A 27,215-nucleotide genomic window follows, 5' to 3' on the forward strand; every position below is an offset into this window, starting at 1 on the left:
ACTTTTTGGGTTGGGTTCTCTTTTATAGTCTGCAGGCATTAAATGAAAGAAGTCAGTGTTCCAGCAGAAGGAGACAACGTTTCAGAAAAGGCATTGTAGCAAACCAAAAAAGAAATTTTAAGCGCAGCAGAGTAACCAGCGCACATACCTGTTAGCTCAGGTGAGTTTAAAAGGCTGCTGTTGATAACAAGGGCATTTGCTAAATAGATGGTGTGTGTGCAACAATATACTGAAAGGTCAATTATATTGTGCAGCTTATCTCACCACCTGTAGTTATTTAGGTGAAAGCTCCAAAATGCTTGCCTAATATGTCTGTTTATCCAAAAGGAAGTAAAAAGGGAGAGCTAGAAAGATAGCATTGCATCACATTACATGGCAAAGCAATGCACAGTTGCTGAAGTTGAACCAAAATGAGCTTGTAATCTGGCTTCTGCAACTTTGAACATGAAAAATCCAATGAGGAGAAGAAAAGCAAAGCCAAAGAGTCCATCCCAAAATCCGACAAACAAGCAAAATGAACAAAAAACATTGAATTCAATTCTTTCTGATTTTAGAAACTGCATTAAAGAAGGGGTGCACCGGTCCTGGAGATACTGCAATACCAGGTCAATGCGTGGAGTGGACAGAGCAAGCTCTTTTTCCATCTCCCTGTTCTAAAAATCCATTTAATATATGGTCCCCAGATAGGGGACGTATCAGATATTAAACTGATAAGAACAGATACTACACTTGATCTTAGCCAAAAGGCCGAGAAGCGATAACCAGAATTGGTTTCAAACTACGGAGCCACCCAAGGATCCTGAAAAGTCCATTTGTGGAGATGAGCTCCTGGACTCCTGTTAAGAAGACATGTTGTCAACCTCTAGATCCCTTACATGCCTGCACTTTTCGGCTTGCTGCTGCTGCAATCCACGCGTTTTAGATCTGCATAACTCCACCTCTTTAAACACAGCACCTTCACCCCCTGCTGTTCCCACCCGCCTCAACACCGTTGGAAGGGAGGAGAACCAATTAAGGCGGGGGGTGGGGTGGAACGAGCAGCTGTCTACCCTTAGCAGGAGGGCTCCTGATTACATACCTCTCCTGCTGCTGCTGCTGCTGGCTGTCCAGCAGCAGACTGAAGGTGGCTGCTGCTGTGCACAGGTATATAAAGGCTCAGAGCCTATTATGACACGCGCAGCCAGCGTTCCATTGCCACATTCCATCTACTGCAGGCAGGATACCTGGCTGGCTGAATGTCGCTGAGAAGCTCACAGAGACCGCCATAAGCAACAGTTTAACAGAATGCCACAGACTAATCAACCAAAATTTTTGGGTTGGGTTCTCTTTTATAGTCTGCAGGCATTAAATGAAAGAAGTCAGTGTTCCAGCAGAAGGAGACAACGTTTCAGAAAAGGCATTGTAGCAAACCAAAAAAGAAATTTTAAGCGCAGCAGAGTAACCAGCGCACATACCTGTTAGCTCAGGTGAGTTTAAAAGGCTGCTGTTGATAACAAGGGCATTTGCTAAATAGATGGTGTGTGTGCAACAATATACTGAAAGGTCAATTATATTGTGCAGCTTATCTCACCACCTGTAGTTATTTAGGTGAAAGCTCCAAAATGCTTGCCTAATATGTCTGTTTATCCAAAAGGAAGTAAAAAGGGAGAGCTAGAAAGATAGCATTGCATCACATTACATGGCAATGCAATGCACAGTTGCTGAAGTTGAACCAAAATGAGCTTGTAATCTGGCTTCTGCAACTTTGAACATGAAAAATCCAATGAGGAGAAGAAAAGCAAAGCCAAAGAGTCCATCCCAAAATCCGACAAACAAGCAAAATGAACAAAAAACATTGAATTCAATTCTTTCTGATTTTAGAAACTGCATTAAAGAAGGGGTGCACCGGTCCTGGAGATACTGCAATACCAGGTCAATGCGTGGAGTGGACAGAGCAAGCTCTTTTTCCATCTCCCTGTTCTAAAAATCCATTTAATATATGGTCCCCAGATAGGGGACGTATCAGATATTAAACTGATAAGAACAGATTTTTTTTAATTTGGCTATCCCCCACATGGGGATAAAAACCGTTTATTTAAAATTTAACAAATTACAGAAATAAAACCATTACATCCACATTACACTTTCGGGACTTCAAAGAAAAATAAAAATTCCATCACAGCAAATTTTACAAGACTTCAAATATTCCATAGGTTAAAAAGCCATTTGCCTGCCAACGTTACATTCTTTTTCCTGTCCAATAAATAGTATATGTACATTTCACTTTTACAAAAGGCTAAAACATCATCTACTGGTAACATTTCATGTTTAAAAACAGCAATATTTCTAGCATTCCAGAGCGCTATCTTGGCACAATTCACTATCTTCCACGCCATTATTTTTTGGTCCATTGTTGGGCATTCCAGAAGACCATATAACACTGATGCAAAATTAAAGTCCTTGAGGTCCACCATTTTCTCCAGCAGGGGGATTAGTCTTCTCCAGAACTCTTTAGCAAAAGCACAAGTCCATAAAAGATGCTTCACTGTCTCTTCTTCTTGACAACCTTCTCTTGGGCAGATGGCAGACCTCACAAAACCTCTTCTGTACTGGAATGCCCGGCAAGGAAGACAGTGGTGTGCGCAGCTCCAAGACATGTCTTTCTGTACATTAAAAAGATAAGGGGCGTTAATCATTTTCCATATGTGTACAGTTTTGTCATCATCATAACGTTCAATATCACACAACGTCACATCAGTACTAATTTGTTTGAGTAGTGTCTTGCTGTTACATAGATCCCCTGTCTGTTTCTTATTCAAATTAAAATCAAGAATAATTTTCTTTAAAATCTCATAATGTGCAGGTAGGTTAAAAGCATAAGGAAAGGATAAAACTGTTTCAAACCAACCAAACCTTCTCATGAGAAAACCAGTGTTAAAACGCATAAAATAGGAAAGGTAATTATCTTTAAAAAGGGTTTTAAAACAGAAACAGAAAAAATGTATTAAAAGAAACTTATCTAAAACAGGGAAATCTTTCCCACCTTTAACCTTTGGCTTTGTCACAATTTCTCTTTTGAGTTTCTCCATTTTTGAGCCCCAAAAAAAGGTAAAACATACTTTTGTAATTCGTTTCAACAAATTTGTAGGAGGGGGGAACACCAAACTAAGATATAACAGGATAGGTAATATCACCATTTTTACAATCAGAACTTTACCTTCCATTGACAGCTTTCTCATATTCCACATGCAGATTTTCTGATTAATTTTCTGTGCTGCCGCATCCCAGCTATTAAAACCATTATTAGATTCATTAAAAGAAACACCTAAAATAGTAATGGAATCTGTAACTGCAATTGGTACATCATGTAAACTCATCCCCCCGACATTTAAAATATTACATTTAGTAAGATTAATTTTAAAACCGGAAACTGTACAAAAAGACTGAATTTGGCTTATCGTTTTTTGTATTGAAGGTACATCACATCCAAACACTGCTACATCATCCATATAGCTTACAACTTTAACTTGTAGACCGTTCCCTCCGGGTAAGGGTACTCCACATATTTGCTTATCCCGGCGTATTGTACATAAAAGGGGTTCTATAGCACATATAAAAAGCAGGGGGGACAAAGGGCAACCCTGCTTCACCCCTGATTTTAAAACTACCTCTTTTGTTTTAAAACCATTAACTAAAATCTTACTCGTACAATCATTATAAAAAGCTTTAAGAGACAATAAAAACCCACCCGGAATGCCCATTTTTTCTAAAACTTTAAAAAGATAAAAATGAGACACGCGGTCAAAAGCTTTCTCAAAATCCACCGCTAGGATTGACATCTTTGTCTTTCTGGTTTTTACATCTTCAATACAATCTTTCACCAGGTTTAAATTGTCCCAGATACTACGCCCAGGTACCCCGCATACCTGATTTGCATGAATTACTTTATGTATCACCTTTTTCAACCGATTTGCACAGATTTTAGCCATAATTTTGTAATCACTATTTAAAAGAGTTATCGGCCTCCAGTTTTTAAGATCCGTTTTGTCACCTTTTTTGTATAGTAGTGATACCTCACCTTTCTTCCATGAGTTGAGTAAAACCTTATTATTAAAAACTTCGGAAAACAAATTAAACAAATCATCTTTTAAAATATCATAAAAACTTATATAAAACTCTATGGGGATACCATCAGGGCCGGGCACTTTACCATTTTTAAACTCTTCATGGTTTCTAAAATCTCTTCCTCACATAGAGGTTGGGATAAAAAACTTTGGGCATCAGCATCTAGGGTGGACTTGATCTCCCCCAGGAAAGTGTGTATTAAATCATGGTCTACAGTTTTTACATTAAAAAGATCATTAAAATAGACATTTACCTTATCCAATATAACGTTGATATTATTATCTCCATCTATGTTATCAATTATTGTTTTCGCCTGTTTGTTTTTCTTAAAAAAATACCTGGAACAAGTCTCATCCTCTTCTACGTGTTTTACCTTTGAACGAAAAATCAGTTCTTTTCCTTTTTGTTCCAACCACTTTGAAATTTCTCCTTTAAGACTCAATATATCATTACCTACATCCAGACCATTGTCTTTGAATTTGTACAATGTCTGTAACCTGATATTAAGAAAATTATAGATCTCAAACTTTTCTTTAGCTTTTTGTATGCTTTTCTTTATAAAGAAATCTTTAATGTTTATTTTCATTCTATCCCACCAGGAGCTAAAAGAAATATTGGGGTTTTTCCTTTTTCTACACTTTACATAAAACTCAATAAAATCCGATAAAATTTGTGGATCTTTTAAAAGGGACACATTCAATTTCCAAGATTTCTTACCACATTTCTTCTTTCCATTAATCCTCACTCTAAAAGATAAAACCTTGTGATCTGAGAGAATATTAGTTAAAACTTCACATTTCACTGGCAGTATTTTTTCTGAACCTAAAACAAAATCTATCCTGGAGCTACATGTAGAATTGCTCCAGGTGAAACCAGCGTCTATAGGGCTATCCTTGTTACATTCTTTATACACATCAGTTAATTTACAATCATTTATAATATTGCTTAACATTCCAGACGTTTTGTCATAATTTCTACTCACGGAACCGGAGCGTCGGCTTTCGCCTTTTAAAATACAATTAAAATCACCTGCCAGGATAAAAGGTTCAGAAATGTTAATAAATAAAGGTAAAATTTCCAGCATATCAGCCCTTTCATTTTTATCAGGTGACCCATAAAAATTTAAAAACTGCCATCTTGTCCCATCAATAAAAGCCTTAACTAAAAGAATACGACCCGGTAAAATATCTTGGATAAAATCAATAGACACATTTCCCTTAAAAAGTATAGCTACCCCGGCTGATCCGGTTGCATTTGATCCAGACCAGACCGATGGACCATGTTTCCACTCTTCCTTATATTTTTTGTAAGAAATCTTATGAGGGATATGACATTCTTGTAAAAAGAAAACAGAAGCTGTAAAACAGGTTAAAAAATGTAAAACAGTAGCTCTTCTGGTCTTGGATCCTATGCCTCTCACATTGAGGGAAACACCACTAATGTCAGCCATCATAGCAAATGGTTAGGAAGAAACAAAAACTGGACTTTACCTATCCGATGGACGGATCAGACCACTTGGACTTTCACCAACGCCCTCTTCTGAATCCACCGTTATCAAAGAGTCTTCATCATCGGAGAAGGAACATTCACTTAAATTAAGACCCGACGCTACTGGGGTGTAGCTCGGAAGGATATTGAGAGAAAGGTTACACTGGGTCTCCATAGGCTGACCATTTAGGTCCTCGTCAGGTGGGTCTCCGAGAGGCTCCGCACTCCCCTGCTGACCCGCAGAGGGTCGTAACACAGGGGCAGGCTGCGCACATGGCGGAGCCTCAGAGTCCCCGGAGGCAGCCAGGTTCGGGGCCCCACCTGGGGCAGCAGAGCCCCGGGACCTCGGGATTCCAGAGTCTACACCCCCGTGAGGGGATGTATCCATCTCCTCCCTATTAGCCACCTCCACGGAACCATTCTTTTTCTTATTATGAGACCTCACCAAATGCCACGTACCGCCCTCGCTCTCGTGAGACCCAGTGGGAATTTTGGGCTCGGTGTCAGCCTTTTGGCGTTCTTTTTTGGCCTTACCGACCGCCCCTTTATGATCTTTCTCAGCCTTCCTTTTAGCCTCCTTATGGTCTTTCAGCCAGCTCCTGGGCTCCTGTGAGTTACCTGTCATTGACTCGGAGGGATTGTTACTAGTCAAAGCGCCCTTATCACCTCCCGAGGCTCCAGGTTGTTGTTCCTCCTCCTGAGGGGTGGTCTGATTGGCCCGTCCATTCCCGGATGTCTTGGACTTCTCCTTTTGTTTTTGTTCATCCTCTCTGAACCTGTGAGGGCAAGAAAAATAGAAATGACCAGGTGTCCGACAAAAAGAGCATTTTTTTTCATTTGGGCACTCCTTTGTGTCATGTTCAGTACTGGCACAATTTCTACAAGTGGCACCACAACTATCCTTAGAGTGCCCATAGAGACCACAATACCTACAGAAAAGTGGCATTCCTGAGAAAAAAAAATCCCCATTAGTTTGCCCTATTTTAAATCGAGCTGGAGGAAGTCTCACACCTCCAGGGAATTTAGGGTCTCTTTCACATTTTACTAAAAACTTCCATTTTGAGGTCCAGATGTTAAACTCATTCAACACTTTCCCAATCAATTTCACACTTTTAAAATAAACTGACAAAAAGGAAATAACCTCTGGTGCTGTTATGAAGGGTGAGAAGATTTTCACAACCACCATCTTTACCTCATCCAGGACGTGCTCGATGATCTGGATCCCTTTTAGACCAGGGCTATTTTCTACCGACTTAACTCTGGACAAAACATCTTTGAAAATACCTTCGCCAGTAAAGGTTACATCATAATCTCCACGTCGAGGATAATCCTGGATAGAAAGGATTTCGTTGGTTCTGACGTGGAGCAGTTTCTCAAGCACGTCCTGGACTACATATCCCAGATTCCGCATATCGGAACCACCAGCCGTAAAGCGGACCCTTATGGTGTTCTTAAGCCTTGCATATAGAGGCACGAGGTTGGGGTCAACCTCCATGGTATGGCGCAACAAAATGCAAATTGCAACCGCCTGCAATCTGCGCCTTCAGAGCTTTGAGATAAAGCACCTGAAGGCTGGGGGATCGCTGCCCGTTACCCTAGGACTAATCCCTCTCCCTAATAGCAGCAGGCAGGTGAAGCCCACCGAAGTGGACGATCCTGCCAGGCCAAGGAGAGGGGTACCTGAGTGCCCTTCAACTGAAACCTCCTGCTGTGAAGCACTTGGTCTCAGCCAAAAGGCCGAGAAGCGATAACCAGAATTGGTTTCAAACTACGGAGCCACCCAAGGATCCTGAAAAGTCCATTTGTGGAGATGAGCTCCTGGACTCCCGTTAAGAAGACATGTTGTCAACCTCTAGATCCCTTACATGCCTGCACTTTTCGGCTTGCTGCTGCTGCAATCCACGCGTTTTAGATCTGCATAACTCCACCTCTTTAAACACAGCACCTTCACCCCCTGCTGTTCCCACCCGCCTCAACACCGTTGGAAGGGAGGAGAACCAATTAAGGCGGGGGGTGGGGTGGAACGAGCAGCTGTCTACCCTTAGCAGGAGGGCTCCTGATTACATACCTGTCCTGCTGCTGCTGCTGCTGGCTGTCCAGCAGCAGACTGAAGGTGGCTGCTGCTGTGCACAGGTATATAAAGGCTCAGAGCCTATTATGACACGCGCAGCCAGCGTTCCATTGCCACATTCCATCTACTGCAGGCAGGATACCTGGCTGGCTGAATGTCGCTGAGAAGCTCACAGAGACCGCCATAAGCAACAGTTTAACAGAATGCCACAGACTAATCAACCAAACTTTTTGGGTTGGGTTCTCTTTTATAGTCTGCAGGCATTAAATGAAAGAAGTCAGTGCTCCAGCAGAAGGAGACAACGTTTCAGAAAAGGCATTGTAGCAAACCAAAAAAGAAATTTTAAGCGCAGCAGAGTAACCAGCGCACATACCTGTTAGCTCAGGTGAGTTTAAAAGGCTGCTGTTGATAACAAGGGCATTTGCTAAATAGATGGTGTGTGTGCAACAATATACTGAAAGGTCAATTATATTGTGCAGCTTATCTCACCACCTGTAGTTATTTAGGTGAAAGCTCCAAAATGCTTGCCTAATATGTCTGTTTATCCAAAAGGAAGTAAAAAGGGAGAGCTAGAAAGATAGCATTGCATCACATTACATGGCAATGCAATGCACAGTTGCTGAAGTTGAACCAAAATGAGCTTGTAATCTGGCTTCTGCAACTTTGAACATGAAAAATCCAATGAGGAGAAGAAAAGCAAAGCCAAAGAGTCCATCCCAAAATCCGACAAACAAGCATAATGAACAAAAAACATTGAATTCAATTCTTTCTGATTTTAGAAACTGCATTAAAGAAGGGGTGCACCGGTCCTGGAGATACTGCAATACCAGGTCAATGCGTGGAGTGGACAGAGCAAGCTCTTTTTCCATCTCCCTGTTCTAAAAATCCATTTAATATATGGTCCCCAGATAGGGGACGTATCAGATATTAAACTGATAAGAACAGATACTACACTTGATCTTAGCCAAAAGGCCGAGAAGCGATAACCAGAATTGGTTTCAAACTACGGAGCCACCCAAGGATCCTGAAAAGTCCATTTGTGGAGATGAGCTCCTGGACTCCCGTTAAGAAGACATGTTGTCAACCTCTAGATCCCTTACATGCCTGCACTTTTCGGCTTGCTGCTGCTGCAATCCACGCGTTTTAGATCTGCATAACTCCACCTCTTTAAACACAGCACCTTCACCCCCTGCTGTTCCCACCCGCCTCAACACCGTTGGAAGGGAGGAGAACCAATTAAGGCGGGGGGTGGGGTGGAACGAGCAGCTGTCTACCCTTAGCAGGAGGGCTCCTGATTACATACCTCTCCTGCTGCTGCTGGCTGTCCAGCAGCAGACTGAAGGTGGCTGCTGCTGTGCACAGGTATATAAAGGCTCAGAGCCTATTATGACACGCGCAGCCAGCGTTCCATTGCCACATTCCATCTACTGCAGGCAGGATACCTGGCTGGCTGAATGTCGCTGAGAAGCTCACAGAGACCGCCATAAGCAACAGTTTAACAGAATGCCACAGACTAATCAACCCAACTTTTTGGGTTGGGTTCTCTTTTATAGTCTGCAGGCATTAAATGAAAGAAGTCAGTGTTCCAGCAGAAGGAGACAACGTTTCAGAAAAGGCATTGTAGCAAACCAAAAAAGAAATTTTAAGCGCAGCAGAGTAACCAGCGCACATACCTGTTAGCTCAGGTGAGTTTAAAAGGCTGCTGTTGATAACAAGGGCATTTGCTAAATAGATGGTGTGTGTGCAACAATATACTGAAAGGTCAATTATATTGTGCAGCTTATCTCACCACCTGTAGTTATTTAGGTGAAAGCTCCAAAATGCTTGCCTAATATGTCTGTTTATCCAAAAGGAAGTAAAAAGGGAGAGCTAGAAAGATAGCATTGCATCACATTACATGGCAATGCAATGCACAGTTGCTGAAGTTGAACCAAAATGAGCTTGTAATCTGGCTTCTGCAACTTTGAACATGAAAAATCCAATGAGGAGAAGAAAAGCAAAGCCAAAGAGTCCATCCCAAAATCCGACAAACAAGCAAAATGAACAAAAAACATTGAATTCAATTCTTTCTGATTTTAGAAACTGCATTAAAGAAGGGGTGCACCGGTCCTGGAGATACTGCAATACCAGGTCAATGCGTGGAGTGGACAGAGCAAGCTCTTTTTCCATCTCCCTGTTCTAAAAATCCATTTAATATATGGTCCCCAGATAGGGGACGTATCAGATATTAAACTGATAAGAACAGATACTACACTTGATCTTAGCCAAAAGGCCGAGAAGCGATAACCAGAATTGGTTTCAAACTACGGAGCCACCCAAGGATCCTGAAAAGTCCATTTGTGGAGATGAGCTCCTGGACTCCCGTTAAGAAGACATGTTGTCAACCTCTAGATCCCTTACATGCCTCCACTTTTCGGCTTGCTGCTGCTGCAATCCACGCGTTTTAGATCTGCATAACTCCACCTCTTTAAACACAGCACCTTCACCCCCTGCTGTTCCCACCCGCCTCAACACCGTTGGAAGGGAGGAGAACCAATTAAGGCGGGGGGTGGGGTGGAACGAGCAGCTGTCTACCCTTAGCAGGAGGGCTCCTGATTACATACCTCTCCTGCTGCTGCTGCTGCTGGCTGTCCAGCAGCAGACTGAAGGTGGCTGCTGCTGTGCACAGGTATATAAAGGCTCAGAGCCTATTATGACACGCGCAGCCAGCGTTCCATTGCCACATTCCATCTACTGCAGGCAGGATACCTGGCTGGCTGAATGTCGCTGAGAAGCTCACAGAGACCGCCATAAGCAACAGTTTAACAGAATGCCACAGACTAATCAACCCAACTTTTTGGGTTGGGTTCTCTTTTATAGTCTGCAGGCATTAAATGAAAGAAGTCAGTGTTCCAGCAGAAGGAGACAACGTTTCAGAAAAGGCATTGTAGCAAACCAAAAAAGAAATTTTAAGCGCAGCAGAGTAACCAGCGCACATACCTGTTAGCTCAGGTGAGTTTAAAAGGCTGCTGTTGATAACAAGGGCATTTGCTAAATAGATGGTGTGTGTGCAACAATATACTGAAAGGTCAATTATATTGTGCAGCTTATCTCACCACCTGTAGTTATTTAGGTGAAAGCTCCAAAATGCTTGCCTAATATGTCTGTTTATCCAAAAGGAAGTAAAAAGGGAGAGCTAGAAAGATAGCATTGCATCACATTACATGGCAATGCAATGCACAGTTGCTGAAGTTGAACCAAAATGAGCTTGTAATCTGGCTTCTGCAACTTTGAACATGAAAAATCCAATGAGGAGAAGAAAAGCAAAGCCAAAGAGTCCATCCCAAAATCCGACAAACAAGCAAAATGAACAAAAAACATTGAATTCAATTCTTTCTGATTTTAGAAACTGCATTAAAGAAGGGGTGCACCGGTCCTGGAGATACTGCAATACCAGGTCAATGCGTGGAGTGGACAGAGCAAGCTCTTTTTCCATCTCCCTGTTCTAAAAATCCATTTAATATATGGTCCCCAGATAGGGGACGTATCAGATATTAAACTGATAAGAACAGATACTACACTTGATCTTAGCCAAAAGGCCGAGAAGCGATAACCAGAATTGGTTTCAAACTACGGAGCCACCCAAGGATCCTGAAAAGTCCATTTGTGGAGATGAGCTCCTGGACTCCCGTTAAGAAGACATGTTGTCAACCTCTAGATCCCTTACATGCCTGCACTTTTCGGCTTGCTGCTGCTGCAATCCACGCGTTTTAGATCTGCATAACTCCACCTCTTTAAACACAGCACCTTCACCCCCTGCTGTTCCCACCCGCCTCAACACCGTTGGAAGGGAGGAGAACCAATTAAGGCGGGGGGTGGGGTGGAACGAGCAGCTGTCTACCCTTAGCAGGAGGGCTCCTGATTACATACCTCTCCTGCTGCTGCTGCTGCTGGCTGTCCAGCAGCAGACTGAAGGTGGCTGCTGCTGTGCACAGGTATATAAAGGCTCAGAGCCTATTATGACACGCGCAGCCAGCGTTCCATTGCCACATTCCATCTACTGCAGGCAGGATACCTGGCTGGCTGAATGTCGCTGAGAAGCTCACAGAGACCGCCATAAGCAACAGTTTAACAGAATGCCACAGACTAATCAACCCAACTTTTTGGGTTGGGTTCTCTTTTATAGTCTGCAGGCATTAAATGAAAGAAGTCAGTGTTCCAGCAGAAGGAGACAACGTTTCAGAAAAGGCATTGTAGCAAACCAAAAAAGAAATTTTAAGCGCAGCAGAGTAACCAGCGCACATACCTGTTAGCTCAGGTGAGTTTAAAAGGCTGCTGTTGATAACAAGGGCATTTGCTAAATAGATGGTGTGTGTGCAACAATATACTGAAAGGTCAATTATATTGTGCAGCTTATCTCACCACCTGTAGTTATTTAGGTGAAAGCTCCAAAATGCTTGCCTAATATGTCTGTTTATCCAAAAGGAAGTAAAAAGGGAGAGCTAGAAAGATAGCATTGCATCACATTACATGGCAATGCAATGCACAGTTGCTGAAGTTGAACCAAAATGAGCTTGTAATCTGGCTTCTGCAACTTTGAACATGAAAAATCCAATGAGGATGTAGCGCTGGCGTCCCTGCCCTCTGCTAGGCAGGGACGCTGCTCCCCTCACCGCTCTGCTGTCAGCGCGCGCTCCGTCCCGGCGTCCTCTCCTCGCTCTGCTGGCAGCGCGCGCTCCGTCCCGGCGTCCTCCTCCTGCTCTGCTCCGTGCCCGGCGTCCTCTCCCCGCTCTGCTGTCAGCGCGCGCTCCTTCCCGGCGTCCTCCTCCCGCTCTGCTCTCAGCGCGCGCTCCTTCCCGGCCCCTGTGCTTAGGGCGCGCGCGCGCGCGCTCCCCTCCTCTTAAAGGGGCCGCGCGCGCCGTCCTAAGGAGTCCCCGGCCAATGGCCGGAGGACTTCATCATATATAAGGCACCTCCTCCAAATTGGAGGTGCCCGAGCAATGTTGTTTGCACCTGTGTCTCACCTGTGCTTCAGCCCTCAGGTCCCGTTGCCAGTTACCTGCCAGTTACCTGCCAGTTACCTGCCTGATTCCTGCCTGAATACTTGTTACCTGTCTGCCAGTCTGAGGTCCGACGGTCTGCCTTACTACTCCTGTCAGTCTGTCTAAAGGACCAGCCTGCCCGCTCACCTGGGAGCGCATATCAGCTACCTGCCTGCTTGCCTGAGGTCCGACGGTCTGCCTTACTACTCCGGTCAGTCTGTCTATGGACCAGCTTGCCCGCTCACCTGGGAGCGCTTCTCCGTTATCTGCCTGCTTGCCAGCCCGGAGGCTCCGTTGTCACGTGCTGTGACCACCAGCTATCTCAGAGACTCTTGCCCGCTCACCTGGGAGCGCATCTCCGTTACCTGCCCGCTTGCCAGCCCGGAGGTCCCGTTGTCACGTGCGGTGACCACCAGCTATTCCAGAGACTCTTGCCCGCTCACCTGGGAGCGCTTCTCCGTTACCTACCTGCCTGCCAGCCCGGAGGTTCCGCCGTCACGTGCCGTGACCACCTGCTATTCCAGAGACTCTCGCTTGCTCACCTGGGAGCACACATCTACCATCTGCCTGCTAGCCTACCCGGAGGCTCTGCCATCACAGGTCGTACCTACCCCTTACCCAGAGACTGCCCTGATCACTTGCCGTAACTCCCTGTCCGTTCACCCAGAGACTGCCCTGATCACTTGCCGTATCTCCCTGTCCGTTCATCCAGAGACTGCCAGCCGCTCCCTTACAAGGGCCGCCCCCTTGTATAGTAGCTCAGAGGTTCCGCCTCCCGGACCCGTTACAGTTTGCTCGGGCCATGGAACCCGGTGGCACCCAAGCTCCCTCGCTCTCGGACCTCTGTCTTGAACTGTCCCGTCTGAAGTCCCAACAGGAGGCCATCCTGGGTCATCTGTGGAATGTTAATACTCGCCTGAACACCCTGTCTGATCCTGCAACTACGGCCAGTACCATGGTATCCTTTTCCGGACCCCGGCTCTCTGCACCTCCTCGCTTCGGAGGCGACTCCGTCCTGGCTCGGGGCTTCATAAATCAGTGCACCCTGCATTTTGAACTATTGTCCCACCAGTTTAACTCCGACCGAGCCAAAATTGCATTCATCATGTCCCATCTCACCGGGGAGGCTCTGGCCTGGCTAAATCCTCTGTGGGAGAGAGGAGACCCCCTGGTGTCCGACTTGCCTTCCTTTCTCACGGCTTTCCGGAAAGCCTTCGACGAACCCGGACGGAGGACCTCATCCGCATCATCTCTGCTACGCCTCCGTCAGGGAAGCCTCACCGTGGGTCAATATGCCATACGGTTCCGCACCCTTGCCTCGGAGCTGGCCTGGGATAACGAAGCTCTGGTATCCGTCTTCTGGGAGGGTCTGTCCGGCCGTATTAAAGATGAACTTGCTGGTCGGGACATTCCTACCACTCTCGATGACCTAATAACTCTTGCCACCCGGATTGACCTACGATTCCAGGAACGTGCCAAAGAGGTCACCCGTGAAAAGGGGCTTCCACGTCTGGGTCCTACTTTTCTGAAACCCGTCACTCCTTCCGTTTCTCCCCAGGTACACTCTCCTGAGCCTATGCAGGTCGACCAGACCAAGATGGTCAAATCCCGTCAGGACTTTCGCCGTGCCGAGGGGAGCTGCTTCTACTGTGGCAGTAAGGAGCATCGGATCCGTGCCTGCCCGGAGAGGTCGGGAGAACGCCTGTGTCTAGGTTCGCTCAGAGGACTTGATCTAGACAAAAATAAATCCTCTCCATCCCTGCTGCTGTCTGTCTCAATCATCTGCGGGGAGAATCGTTATTCCGAACTAGCCCAACTTGACTCTGGAGCAGCCGGAAATCTTATTTCACTGTCCCTGGTGGAGAAATACCGCATCCCCACCAAACCTCTGGCTGTACCCTTGTCTGTTGTTGCCGTGGATGGGGGCCTCTTATCTCGCCCCATCCAATTCATCACCGAATCCATTACTCTGCAAGTGGGTATGCTGCATTCAGAGAGTATCTCCCTTCACGTTCTGCCTGGACTCTCTCACGCCCTCTTGCTAGGTCTGCCTTGGCTCCAGAGACATGCACCCGTGCTTGACTGGCAAACCGGAGAAGTCCTTCGCTGGGGACAAGACTGTCATAAAACCTGTCTGGTTCCCGTCCATTCCGTCCGTCCCTCTCCTATCCCAGCTAATCTACCTGGACTTCCGATTCCTTATTGGTCTTGTGCTGATGTCTTTGATATGGAGGAGGCAGAGATATTACCACCTCGTAGACCATGTGACTGCCCCATCGATCCCGCCAGAGTAATGCAGGTGGCCTCCGTGAGTCTAAATTGTCTCCCTCCTGGTAAGACGTTCGTATCGGTACCTGATCGGGAGAGGATCCTACACTGGGGTCATTCGTCTAAACTAGCTGGCCACGCCGGTCAGAAAAAGACCCTCCAGCTTATTATCCGGCACTACTGGTGGCCTAACCTGCACAAGGATGTTATGGACTTTGTTGCTGCCTGTGTGTCCTGCGCCCGCAACAAGGTTCCGAGACACTTGTCGGCCGGCCGCCTTCTTCCTCTGCCAGCACCTGCTGCCCCCTGGCAGCATATAGCGATGGACTTCGTAACTGATCTGCCCGTCTCTGCCGGTTGTACGGTCATTTGGGTGGTCGCTGACCGCTTTTCCAAGATGGCTCACTTCATTCCCCTGCCAGGTCTTCCGTCTGCACCCGAGCTGGCCAGAGTCTTTATCCGCCACATCTTCCGTCTTCATGGCCTGCCCCGTCACATCGTGTCGGATCGAGGAGTACAGTTCACTTCTCGTTTCTGGAGAGCCACTTGTAAATTGCTAGACGTCACTCTGGACTTCTCCTCCGCTTACCACCCACAGTCTAATGGTCAAGTGGAGCGGATCAATCAGAACCTGACCAGTTACCTCCGGCACTTCGTTAATGCTCACCATTCTGACTGGGTGGATCTCCTGCCAAGGGCCGAATTCTCGTACAACAATCACAAGAGCGAGTCTTCCTCCATATGGGAGAGTACCCGGTCCGCACTCCTTCTGTCATCCGAGCGTATGAAAAGGCACGCTGACAAAGGACGTCTGGATCCTCCTCAATTCCGTCCTGGGGATAAAGTCTGGCTCTCGTCCAAATATGTCCGGCTCAAGATCCCTTCCTATAAGTTGGGGCCTCGGTTCATCGGCCCACTGGAGGTTATCAGTCAGATCAACCCGGTGGCCTATAAATTGAAACTCCCGGCCAACTTACGGATCCCTAACTCCTTCCATGTATCTCTCCTCAAACCTGTGGTACTTAACTCTTTTTCTAAGTCTACAGGTACGCCTCTTGCTCCGGTTTCTGCTGAGGACGAGTTTGAGGTAGAGAACATTCTTGCCACCAAAAGGGTAAGAGGAAAGACCTTTTTCTTGGTAGATTGGAGGGGGTTTGGTCCTGAGGAGAGAACGTGGGAGCCCCGGGAGAATATCCATGCCCCTCTCATCCTAGCTAAATTTCTGTCTGGCCTAAAAAAGGGGGGGCCTAAAGGGGGGGGTACTGTAGCGCTGGCGTCCCTGCCCTCTGCTAGGCAGGGACGCTGCTCCCCTCACCGCTCTGCTGTCAGCGCGCGCTCCATCCCGGCGTCCTCTCCTCGCTCTGCTGGCAGCGCGCGCTCCGTCCCGGCGTCCTCCTCCTGCTCTGCTCCGTGCCCGGCGTCCTCTCCCCGCTCTGCTGTCAGCGCGCGCTCCTTCCCGGCGTCCTCCTCCCGCTCTGCTCTCAGCGCGCGCTCCTTCCCGGCCCCTGTGCTTAGGGCGCGCGCGCGCTCGCTCCCCTCCTCTTAAAGGGGCCGCGCGCGCCGTCCTAAGGAGTCCCCGGCCAATGGCCGGAGGACTTCATCATATATAAGGCACCTCCTCCAAATTGGAGGTGCCCGAGCAATGTTGTTTGCACCTGTGTCTCACCTGTGCTTCAGCCCTCAGGTCCCGTTGCCAGTTACCTGCCAGTTACCTGCCAGTTACCTGCCTGATTCCTGCCTGAATACTTGTTACCTGTCTGCCAGTCTGAGGTCCGACGGTCTGCCTTACTACTCCTGTCAGTCTGTCTAAAGGACCAGCCTGCCCGCTCACCTGGGAGCGCATATCAGCTACCTGCCTGCTTGCCTGAGGTCCGACGGTCTGCCTTACTACTCCGGTCAGTCTGTCTATGGACCAGCTTGCCCGCTCACCTGGGAGCGCTTCTCCGTTATCTGCCTGCTTGCCAGCCCGGAGGCTCCGTTGTCACGTGCTGTGACCACCAGCTATCTCAGAGACTCTTGCCCGCTCACCTGGGAGCGCATCTCCGTTACCTGCCCGCTTGCCAGCCCGGAGGTCCCGTCGTCACGTGCGGTGACCACCAGCTATTCCAGAGACTCTTGCCCGCTCACCTGGGAGCGCTTCTCCGTTACCTACCTGCCTGCCAGCCCGGAGGTTCCGCCGTCACGTGCCGTGACCACCTGCTATTCCAGAGACTCTCGCTTGCTCACCTGGGAGCACACATCTACCATCTGCCTGCTAGCCTACCCGGAGGCTCTGCCATCACAGGTCGTACCTACCCCTTACCCAGAGACTGCCCTGATCACTTGCCGTAACTCCCTGTCCGTTCACCCAGAGACTGCCCTGATCACTTGCCGTATCTCCCTGTCCGTTCATCCAGAGACTGCCACCCGCTCCCTTACAAGGGCCGCCCCCTTGTATAGTAGCTCAGAGGTTCCGCCTCCCGGACCCGTTACAGAGGAGAAGAAAAGCAAAGCCAAAGAGTCCATCCCAAAATCCGACAAACAAGCAAAATGAACAAAAAACATTGAATTCAATTCTTTCTGATTTTAGAAACTGCATTAAAGAAGGGGTGCACCGGTCCTGGAGATACTGCAATACCAGGTCAATGCGTGGAGTGGACAGAGCAAGCTCTTTTTCCATCTCCCTGTTCTAAAAATCCATTTAATATATGGTCCCCAGATAGGGGACGTATCAGATATTAAACTGATAAGAACAGATTTTTTGATTGAAGCTGCATCCAAGGCACTGAAAAATGTGACCGAAGTCACACCAAAACAGCGCACGAGGCGAGGATTCATGTGGACCCTTCCCGGAGGAGAGGGTCCCATATAAACCATCCCCATCCCTCCGAGCCAGAAGGCCACAGCGAGGGTCAGGGATCTCCGATGCTCTCCCTAGCCGAAGCCGGAGAAGAGCCGTTTTCGTGCTCCCAGCTTCCATCTAGGCTGCCACCCTAGTGGAGCTGGAGCCTGTGTTGGTTTCTCAGCCCAAAGCTGACCGGACCTCCGACCGGGTTTATAAAAATTCCCCTTCCTAGCCCGGAGGCCAGGAATAGGGGGGGTTGCTCAGAAAGTATGATTGGCAAAGGTGCGGCGTGCAACGAAGCCAAGTCTTTCTGGGGTTCCCAGTCCCAGTAAGCTTGGACTCCCACCAGGGCGCCTACTCCTGGGGCACATTGCTCCAAAGCCCTCACACTTACCCAGCCTAGTGACTTCGATCCTGGAGGGCCATGTTTTCCATCAGATAACTCTATGAGCCACCTGGCGTACTAACAAGTGCACCAAACCAGTGTGTAATATGCATCAATTTACTAGGGCAGCCCAAGGACAAAACTGCCTTTTCAAAAGATACTACACTTGATCTTAGCCAAAAGGCCGAGAAGCGATAACCAGAATTGGTTTCAAACTACGGAGCCACCCAAGGATCCTGAAAAGTCCATTTGTGGAGATGAGCTCCTGGACTCCCGTTAAGAAGACATGTTGTCAACCTCTAGATCCCTTACATGCCTGCACTTTTCGGCTTGCTGCTGCTGCAATCCACGCGTTTTAGATCTGCATAACTCCACCTCTTTAAACACAGCACCTTCACCCCCTGCTGTTCCCACCCGCCTCAACACCGTTGGAAGGGAGGAGAACCAATTAAGGCGGGGGGTGGGGTGGAACGAGCAGCTGTCTACCCTTAGCAGGAGGGCTCCTGATTACATACCTCTCCTGCTGCTGCTGCTGCTGGCTGTCCAGCAGCAGACTGAAGGTGGCTGCTGCTGTGCACAGGTATATAAAGGCTCAGAGCCTATTATGACACGCGCAGCCAGCGTTCCATTGCCACATTCCATCTACTGCAGGCAGGATACCTGGCTGGCTGAATGTCGCTGAGAAGCTCACAGAGACCGCCATAAGCAACAGTTTAACAGAATGCCACAGACTAATCAACCAAACTTTTTGGGTTGGGTTCTCTTTTATAGTCTGCAGGCATTAAATGAAAGAAGTCAGTGTTCCAGCAGAAGGAGACAACGTTTCAGAAAAGGCATTGTAGCAAACCAAAAAAGAAATTTTAAGCGCAGCAGAGTAACCAGCGCACATACCTGTTAGCTCAGGTGAGTTTAAAAGGCTGCTGTTGATAACAAGGGCATTTGCTAAATAGATGGTGTGTGTGCAACAATATACTGAAAGGTCAATTATATTGTGCAGCTTATCTCACCACCTGTAGTTATTTAGGTGAAAGCTCCAAAATGCTTGCCTAATATGTCTGTTTATCCAAAAGGAAGTAAAAAGGGAGAGCTAGAAAGATAGCATTGCATCACATTACATGGCAATGCAATGCACAGTTGCTGAAGTTGAACCAAAATGAGCTTGTAATCTGGCTTCTGCAACTTTGAACATGAAAAATCCAATGAGGAGAAGAAAAGCAAAGCCAAAGAGTCCATCCCAAAATCCGACAAACAAGCAAAATGAACAAAAAACATTGAATTCAATTCTTTCTGATTTTAGAAACTGCATTAAAGAAGGGGTGCACCGGTCCTGGAGATACTGCAATACCAGGTCAATGCGTGGAGTGGACAGAGCAAGCTCTTTTTCCATCTCCCTGTTCTAAAAATCCATTTAATATATGGTCCCCAGATAGGGGACGTATCAGATATTAAACTGATAAGAACAGATACTACACTTGATCTTAGCCAAAAGGCCGAGAAGCGATAACCAGAATTGGTTTCAAACTACGGAGCCACCCAAGGATCCTGAAAAGTCCATTTGTGGAGATGAGCTCCTGGACTCCCGTTAAGAAGACATGTTGTCAACCTCTAGATCCCTTACATGCCTGCACTTTTCGGCTTGCTGCTGCTGCAATCCACGCGTTTTAGATCTGCATAACTCCACCTCTTTAAACACAGCACCTTCACCCCCTGCTGTTCCCACCCGCCTCAACACCGTTGGAAGGGAGGAGAACCAATTAAGGCGGGGGGTGGGGTGGAACGAGCAGCTGTCTACCCTTAGCAGGAGGGCTCCTGATTACATACCTCTCCTGCTGCTGCTGCTGCTGGCTGTCCAGCAGCAGACTGAAGGTGGCTGCTGCTGTGCACAGGTATATAAAGGCTCAGAGCCTATTATGACACGCGCAGCCAGCGTTCCATTGCCACATTCCATCTACTGCAGGCAGGATACCTGGCTGGCTGAATGTCGCTGAGAAGCTCACAGAGACCGCCATAAGCAACAGTTTAACAGAATGCCACAGACTAATCAACCAAACTTTTTGGGTTGGGTTCTCTTTTATAGTCTGCAGGCATTAAATGAAAGAAGTCAGTGTTCCAGCAGAAGGAGACAACGTTTCAGAAAAGGCATTGTAGCAAACCAAAAAAGAAATTTTAAGCGCAGCAGAGTAACCAGCGCACATACCTGTTAGCTCAGGTGAGTTTAAAAGGCTGCTGTTGATAACAAGGGCATTTGCTAAATAGATGGTGTGTGTGCAACAATATACTGAAAGGTCAATTATATTGTGCAGCTTATCTCACCACCTGTAGTTATTTAGGTGAAAGCTCCAAAATGCTTGCCTAATATGTCTGTTTATCCAAAAGGAAGTAAAAAGGGAGAGCTAGAAAGATAGCATTGCATCACATTACATGGCAATGCAATGCACAGTTGCTGAAGTTGAACCAAAATGAGCTTGTAATCTGGCTTCTGCAACTTTGAACATGAAAAATCCAATGAGGAGAAGAAAAGCAAAGCCAAAGAGTCCATCCCAAAATCCGACAAACAAGCAAAATGAACAAAAAACATTGAATTCAATTCTTTCTGATTTTAGAAACTGCATTAAAGAAGGGGTGCACCGGTCCTGGAGATACTGCAATACCAGGTCAATGCGTGGAGTGGACAGAGCAAGCTCTTTTTCCATCTCCCTGTTCTAAAAATCCATTTAATATATGGTCCCCAGATAGGGGACGTATCAGATATTAAACTGATAAGAACAGATACTACACTTGATCTTAGCCAAAAGGCCGAGAAGCGATAACCAGAATTGGTTTCAAACTACGGAGCCACCCAAGGATCCTGAAAAGTCCATTTGTGGAGATGAGCTCCTGGACTCCCGTTAAGAAGACATGTTGTCAACCTCTAGATCCCTTACATGCCTGCACTTTTCGGCTTGCTGCTGCTGCAATCCACGCGTTTTAGATCTGCATAACTCCACCTCTTTAAACACAGCACCTTCACCCCCTGCTGTTCCCACCCGCCTCAACACCGTTGGAAGGGAGGAGAACCAATTAAGGCGGGGGGTGGGGTGGAACGAGCAGCTGTCTACCCTTAGCAGGAGGGCTCCTGATTACATACCTCTCCTGCTGCTGCTGCTGCTGGCTGTCCAGCAGCAGACTGAAGGTGGCTGCTGCTGTGCACAGGTATATAAAGGCTCAGAGCCTATTAAGACACGCGCAGCCAGCGTTCCATTGCCACATTCCATCTACTGCAGGCAGGATACCTGGCTCGCTGAATGTCGCTGAGAAGCTCACAGAGACCGCCATAAGCAACAGTTTAACAGAATGCCACAGACTAATCAACCAAACTTTTTGGGTTGGGTTCTCTTTTATAGTCTGCAGGCATTAAATGAAAGAAGTCAGTGTTCCAGCAGAAGGAGACAACGTTTCAGAAAAGGCATTGTAGCAAATCAAAAAAGAAATTTTAAGCGCAGCAGAGTAACCAGCGCACATACCTGTTAGCTCAGGTGAGTTTAAAAGGCTGCTGTTGATAACAAGGGCATTTGCTAAATAGATGGTGTGTGTGCAACAATATACTGAAAGGTCAATTATATTGTGCAGCTTATCTCACCACCTGTAGTTATTTAGGTGAAAGCTCCAAAATGCTTGCCTAATATGTCTGTTTATCCAAAAGGAAGTAAAAAGGGAGAGCTAGAAAGATAGCATTGCATCACATTACATGGCAATGCAATGCACAGTTGCTGAAGTTGAACCAAAATGAGCTTGTAATCTGGCTTCTGCAACTTTGAACATGAAAAATCCAATGAGGAGAAGAAAAGCAAAGCCAAAGAGTCCATCCCAAAATCCGACAAACAAGCAAAATGAACAAAAAACATTGAATTCAATTCTTTCTGATTTTAGAAACTGCATTAAAGAAGGGGTGCACCGGTCCTGGAGATACTGCAATACCAGGTCAATGCGTGGAGTGGACAGAGCAAGCTCTTTTTCCATCTCCCTGTTCTAAAAATCCATTTAATATATGGTCCCCAGATAGGGGACGTATCAGATATTAAACTGATAAGAACAGATACTACACTTGATCTTAGCCAAAAGGCCGAGAAACGATAACCAGAATTGGTTTCAAACTACGGAGCCACCCAAGGATCCTGAAAAGTCCATTTGTGGAGATGAGCTCCTGGACTCCCGTTAAGAAGACATGTTGTCAACCTCTAGATCCCTTACATGCCTGCACTTTTCGGCTTGCTGCTGCTGCAATCCACGCGTTTTAGATCTGCATAACTCCACCTCTTTAAACACAGCACCTTCACCCCCTGCTGTTCCCACCCGCCTCAACACCGTTGGAAGGGAGGAGAACCAATTAAGGCGGGGGGTGGGGTGGAACGAGCAGCTGTCTACCCTTAGCAGGAGGGCTCCTGATTACATACCTCTCCTGCTGCTGCTGCTGCTGGCTGTCCAGCAGCAGACTGAAGGTGGCTGCTGCTGTGCACAGGTATATAAAGGCTCAGAGCCTATTATGACACGCGCAGCCAGCGTTCCATTGCCACATTCCATCTACTGCAGGCAGGATACCTGGCTGGCTGAATGTCGCTGAGAAGCTCACAGAGACCGCCATAAGCAACAGTTTAACAGAATGCCACAGACTAATCAACCAAACTTTTTGGGTTGGGTTCTCTTTTATAGTCTGCAGGCATTAAATGAAAGAAGTCAGTGTTCCAGCAGAAGGAGACAACGTTTCAGAAAAGGCATTGTAGCAAACCAAAAAAGAAATTTTAAGCGCAGCAGAGTAACCAGCGCACATACCTGTTAGCTCAGGTGAGTTTAAAAGGCTGCTGTTGATAACAAGGGCATTTGCTAAATAGATGGTGTGTGTGCAACAATATACTGAAAGGTCAATTATATTGTGCAGCTTATCTCACCACCTGTAGTTATTTAGGTGAAAGCTCCAAAATGCTTGCCTAATATGTCTGTTTATCCAAAAGGAAGTAAAAAGGGAGAGCTAGAAAGATAGCATTGCATCACATTACATGGCAATGCAATGCACAGTTGCTGAAGTTGAACCAAAATGAGCTTGTAATCTGACTTCTGCAACTTTGAACATGAAAAATCCAATGAGGAGAAGAAAAGCAAAGCCAAAGAGTCCATCCCAAAATCCGACAAACAAGCAAAATGAACAAAAAACATTGAATTCAATTCTTTCTGATTTTAGAAACTGCATTAAAGAAGGGGTGCACCGGTCCTGGAGATACTGCAATACCAGGTCAATGCGTGGAGTGGACAGAGCAAGCTCTTTTTCCATCTCCCTGTTCTAAAAATCCATTTAATATATGGTCCCCAGATAGGGGACGTATCAGATATTAAACTGATAAGAACAGATACTACACTTGATCTTAGCCAAAAGGCCGAGAAGCGATAACCAGAATTGGTTTCAAACTACGGAGCCACCCAAGGATCCTGAAAAGTCCATTTGTGGAGATGAGCTCCTGGACTCCCGTTAAGAAGACATGTTGTCAACCTCTAGATCCCTTACATGCCTGCACTTTTCGGCTTGCTGCTGCTGCAATCCACGCGTTTTAGATCTGCATAACTCCACCTCTTTAAACACAGCACTTTCACCCCCTGCTGTTCCCACCCGCCTCAACACCGTTGGAAGGGAGGAGAACCAATTAAGGCGGGGGGTGGGGTGGAACGAGCAGCTGTCTACCCTTAGCAGGAGGGCTCCTGATTACATACCTCTCCTGCTGCTGCTGCTGCTGGCTGTCCAGCAGCAGACTGAAGGTGGCTGCTGCTGTGCACAGGTATATAAAGGCTCAGAGCCTATTATGACACGCGCAGCCAGCGTTCCATTGCCACATTCCATCTACTGCAGGCAGGATACCTGGCTGGCTGAATGTCGCTGAGAAGCTCACAGAGACCGCCATAAGCAACAGTTTAACAGAATGCCACAGACTAATCAACCAAACTTTTTGGGTTGGGTTCTCTTTTATAGTCTGCAGGCATTAAATGAAAGAAGTCAGTGTTCCAGCAGAAGGAGACAACGTTTCAGAAAAGGCATTGTAGCAAATCAAAAAAGAAATTTTAAGCGCAGCAGAGTAACCAGCGCACATACCTGTTAGCTCAGGTGAGTTTAAAAGGCTGCTGTTGATAACAAGGGCATTTGCTAAATAGATGGTGTGTGTGCAACAATATACTGAAAGGTCAATTATATTGTGCAGCTTATCTCACCACCTGTAGTTATTTAGGTGAAAGCTCCAAAATGCTTGCCTAATATGTCTGTTTATCCAAAAGGAAGTAAAAAGGGAGAGCTAGAAAGATAGCATTGCATCACATTACATGGCAATGCAATGCACAGTTGCTGAAGTTGAACCAAAATGAGCTTGTAATCTGGCTTCTGCAACTTTGAACATGAAAAATCCAATGAGGAGAAGAAAAGCAAAGCCAAAGAGTCCATCCCAAAATCCGACAAACAAGCAAAATGAACAAAAAACATTGAATTCAATTCTTTCTGATTTTAGAAACTGCATTAAAGAAGGGGTGCACCGGTCCTGGAGATACTGCAATACCAGGTCAATGCGTGGAGTGGACAGAGCAAGCTCTTTTTCCATCTCCCTGTTCTAAAAATCCATTTAATATATGGTCCCCAGATAGGGGACGTATCAGATATTAAACTGATAAGAACAGATACTACACTTGATCTTAGCCAAAAGGCCGAGAAACGATAACCAGAATTGGTTTCAAACTACGGAGCCACCCAAGGATCCTGAAAAGTCCATTTGTGGAGATGAGCTCCTGGACTCCCGTTAAGAAGACATGTTGTCAACCTCTAGATCCCTTACATGCCTGCACTTTTCGGCTTGCTGCTGCTGCAATCCACGCGTTTTAGATCTGCATAACTCCACCTCTTTAAACACAGCACCTTCACCCCCTGCTGTTCCCACCCGCCTCAACACCGTTGGAAGGGAGGAGAACCAATTAAGGCGGGGGGTGGGGTGGAACGAGCAGCTGTCTACCCTTAGCAGGAGGGCTCCTGATTACATACCTCTCCTGCTGCTGCTGCTGCTGGCTGTCCAGCAGCAGACTGAAGGTGGCTGCTGCTGTGCACAGGTATATAAAGGCTCAGAGCCTATTATGACACGCGCAGCCAGCGTTCCATTGCCACATTCCATCTACTGCAGGCAGGATACCTGGCTGGCTGAATGTCGCTGAGAAGCTCACAGAGACCGCCATAAGCAACAGTTTAACAGAATGCCACAGACTAATCAACCAAACTTTTTGGGTTGGGTTCTCTTTTATAGTCTGCAGGCATTAAATGAAAGAAGTCAGTGTTCCAGCAGAAGGAGACAACGTTTCAGAAAAGGCATTGTAGCAAACCAAAAAAGAAATTTTAAGCGCAGCAGAGTAACCAGCGCACATACCTGTTAGCTCAGGTGAGTTTAAAAGGCTGCTGTTGATAACAAGGGCATTTGCTAAATAGATGGTGTGTGTGCAACAATATACTGAAAGGTCAATTATATTGTGCAGCTTATCTCACCACCTGTAGTTATTTAGGTGAAAGCTCCAAAATGCTTGCCTAATATGTCTGTTTATCCAAAAGGAAGTAAAAAGGGAGAGCTAGAAAGATAGCATTGCATCACATTACATGGCAATGCAATGCACAGTTGCTGAAGTTGAACCAAAATGAGCTTGTAATCTGGCTTCTGCAACTTTGAACATGAAAAATCCAATGAGGAGAAGAAAAGCAAAGCCAAAGAGTCCATCCCAAAATCCGACAAACAAGCAAAATGAACAAAAAACATTGAATTCAATTCTTTCTGATTTTAGAAACTGCATTAAAGAAGGGGTGCACCGGTCCTGGAGATACTGCAATACCAGGTCAATGCGTGGAGTGGACAGAGCAAGCTCTTTTTCCATCTCCCTGTTCTAAAAATCCATTTAATATATGGTCCCCAGATAGGGGACGTATCAGATATTAAACTGATAAGAACAGATACTACACTTGATCTTAGCCAAAAGGCCGAGAAGCGATAACCAGAATTGGTTTCAAACTACGGAGCCACCCAAGGATCCTGAAAAGTCCATTTGTGGAGATGAGCTCCTGGACTCCCGTTAAGAAGACATGTTGTCAACCTCTAGATCCCTTACATGCCTGCACTTTTCGGCTTGCTGCTGCTGCAATCCACGCGTTTTAGATCTGCATTACTCCACCTCTTTAAACACAGCACCTTCACCCCCTGCTGTTCCCACCCGCCTCAACACCGTTGGAAGGGAGGAGAACCAATTAAGGCGGGGGGTGGGGTGGAACGAGCAGCTGTCTACCCTTAGCAGGAGGGCTCCTGATTACATACCTCTCCTGCTGCTGCTGCTGCTGGCTGTCCAGCAGCAGACTGAAGGTGGCTGCTGCTGTGCACAGGTATATAAAGGCTCAGAGCCTATTATGACACGCGCAGCCAGCGTTCCATTGCCACATTCCATCTACTGCAGGCAGGATACCTGGCTGGCTGAATGTCGCTGAGAAGCTCACAGAGACCGCCATAAGCAACAGTTTAACAGAATGCCACAGACTAATCAACCAAACTTTTTGGGTTGGGTTCTCTTTTATAGTCTGCAGGCATTAAATGAAAGAAGTCAGTGTTCCAGCAGAAGGAGACAACGTTTCAGAAAAGGCATTGTAGCAAACCAAAAAAGAAATTTTAAGCGCAGCAGAGTAACCAGCGCACATACCTGTTAGCTCAGGTGAGTTTAAAAGGCTGCTGTTGATAACAAGGGCATTTGCTAAATAGATGGTGTGTGTGCAACAATATACTGAAAGGTCAATTATATTGTGCAGCTTATCTCACCACCTGTAGTTATTTAGGTGAAAGCTCCAAAATGCTTGCCTAATATGTCTGTTTATCCAAAAGGAAGTAAAAAGGGAGAGCTAGAAAGATAGCATTGCATCACATTACATGGCAATGCAATGCACAGTTGCTGAAGTTGAACCAAAATGAGCTTGTAATCTGGCTTCTGCAACTTTGAACATGAAAAATCCAATGAGGAGAAGAAAAGCAA

At 46.5% G+C, this 27,215-nt stretch overlaps 12 non-coding genes and 1 pseudogene across 12 annotated transcripts; all 13 read right to left on the reverse strand.

The window, feature by feature from the left end:
* Positions 1-568: 568 nt before the first annotated feature.
* On the reverse strand, positions 569-759 carry LOC141232133 (U2 spliceosomal RNA). The gene has a single exon (XR_012298396.1). It is a non-coding gene; the product is annotated as a U2 spliceosomal RNA (small nuclear RNA).
* Positions 760-1,874: 1,115 nt separating this feature from the next.
* Positions 1,875-2,070, reverse strand: LOC141231829 (U2 spliceosomal RNA). The gene has a single exon (XR_012298134.1). It is a non-coding gene; the product is annotated as a U2 spliceosomal RNA (small nuclear RNA).
* A 6,386-nt stretch (positions 2,071-8,456) lies between these two features.
* LOC141232134 (U2 spliceosomal RNA) lies at positions 8,457-8,647 on the reverse strand. Its single transcript, XR_012298397.1, has one exon. It is a non-coding gene; the product is annotated as a U2 spliceosomal RNA (small nuclear RNA).
* Positions 8,648-9,756: 1,109 nt separating this feature from the next.
* On the reverse strand, positions 9,757-9,947 carry LOC141232135 (U2 spliceosomal RNA). Its single transcript, XR_012298398.1, has one exon. It is a non-coding gene; the product is annotated as a U2 spliceosomal RNA (small nuclear RNA).
* A 1,115-nt stretch (positions 9,948-11,062) lies between these two features.
* On the reverse strand, positions 11,063-11,253 carry LOC141232136 (U2 spliceosomal RNA). The gene has a single exon (XR_012298399.1). It is a non-coding gene; the product is annotated as a U2 spliceosomal RNA (small nuclear RNA).
* A 6,282-nt stretch (positions 11,254-17,535) lies between these two features.
* On the reverse strand, positions 17,536-17,717 carry LOC141231804 (U2 spliceosomal RNA). Its single transcript, XR_012298114.1, has one exon. It is a non-coding gene; the product is annotated as a U2 spliceosomal RNA (small nuclear RNA).
* Positions 17,718-18,241: 524 nt separating this feature from the next.
* On the reverse strand, positions 18,242-18,357 carry LOC141231869 (U2 spliceosomal RNA; annotated as a pseudogene).
* A 1,115-nt stretch (positions 18,358-19,472) lies between these two features.
* LOC141232137 (U2 spliceosomal RNA) lies at positions 19,473-19,663 on the reverse strand. Its single transcript, XR_012298400.1, has one exon. It is a non-coding gene; the product is annotated as a U2 spliceosomal RNA (small nuclear RNA).
* Positions 19,664-20,778: 1,115 nt separating this feature from the next.
* Positions 20,779-20,969, reverse strand: LOC141232139 (U2 spliceosomal RNA). The gene has a single exon (XR_012298402.1). It is a non-coding gene; the product is annotated as a U2 spliceosomal RNA (small nuclear RNA).
* A 1,115-nt stretch (positions 20,970-22,084) lies between these two features.
* Positions 22,085-22,275, reverse strand: LOC141231711 (U2 spliceosomal RNA). Its single transcript, XR_012298022.1, has one exon. It is a non-coding gene; the product is annotated as a U2 spliceosomal RNA (small nuclear RNA).
* Positions 22,276-23,390: 1,115 nt separating this feature from the next.
* On the reverse strand, positions 23,391-23,581 carry LOC141232141 (U2 spliceosomal RNA). Its single transcript, XR_012298403.1, has one exon. It is a non-coding gene; the product is annotated as a U2 spliceosomal RNA (small nuclear RNA).
* Positions 23,582-24,696: 1,115 nt separating this feature from the next.
* LOC141231712 (U2 spliceosomal RNA) lies at positions 24,697-24,887 on the reverse strand. The gene has a single exon (XR_012298023.1). It is a non-coding gene; the product is annotated as a U2 spliceosomal RNA (small nuclear RNA).
* A 1,115-nt stretch (positions 24,888-26,002) lies between these two features.
* LOC141232142 (U2 spliceosomal RNA) lies at positions 26,003-26,193 on the reverse strand. The gene has a single exon (XR_012298404.1). It is a non-coding gene; the product is annotated as a U2 spliceosomal RNA (small nuclear RNA).
* Positions 26,194-27,215: the final 1,022 nt, after the last annotated feature.

The sequence above is a fragment of the Phyllobates terribilis genome, unplaced genomic scaffold, assembly GCF_046119375.1.
Source record: "Phyllobates terribilis strain yellow unplaced genomic scaffold, ASM4611937v1 Scaffold_538__1_contigs__length_1162401, whole genome shotgun sequence".
Taxonomy (NCBI): domain Eukaryota; kingdom Metazoa; phylum Chordata; class Amphibia; order Anura; family Dendrobatidae; genus Phyllobates; species Phyllobates terribilis.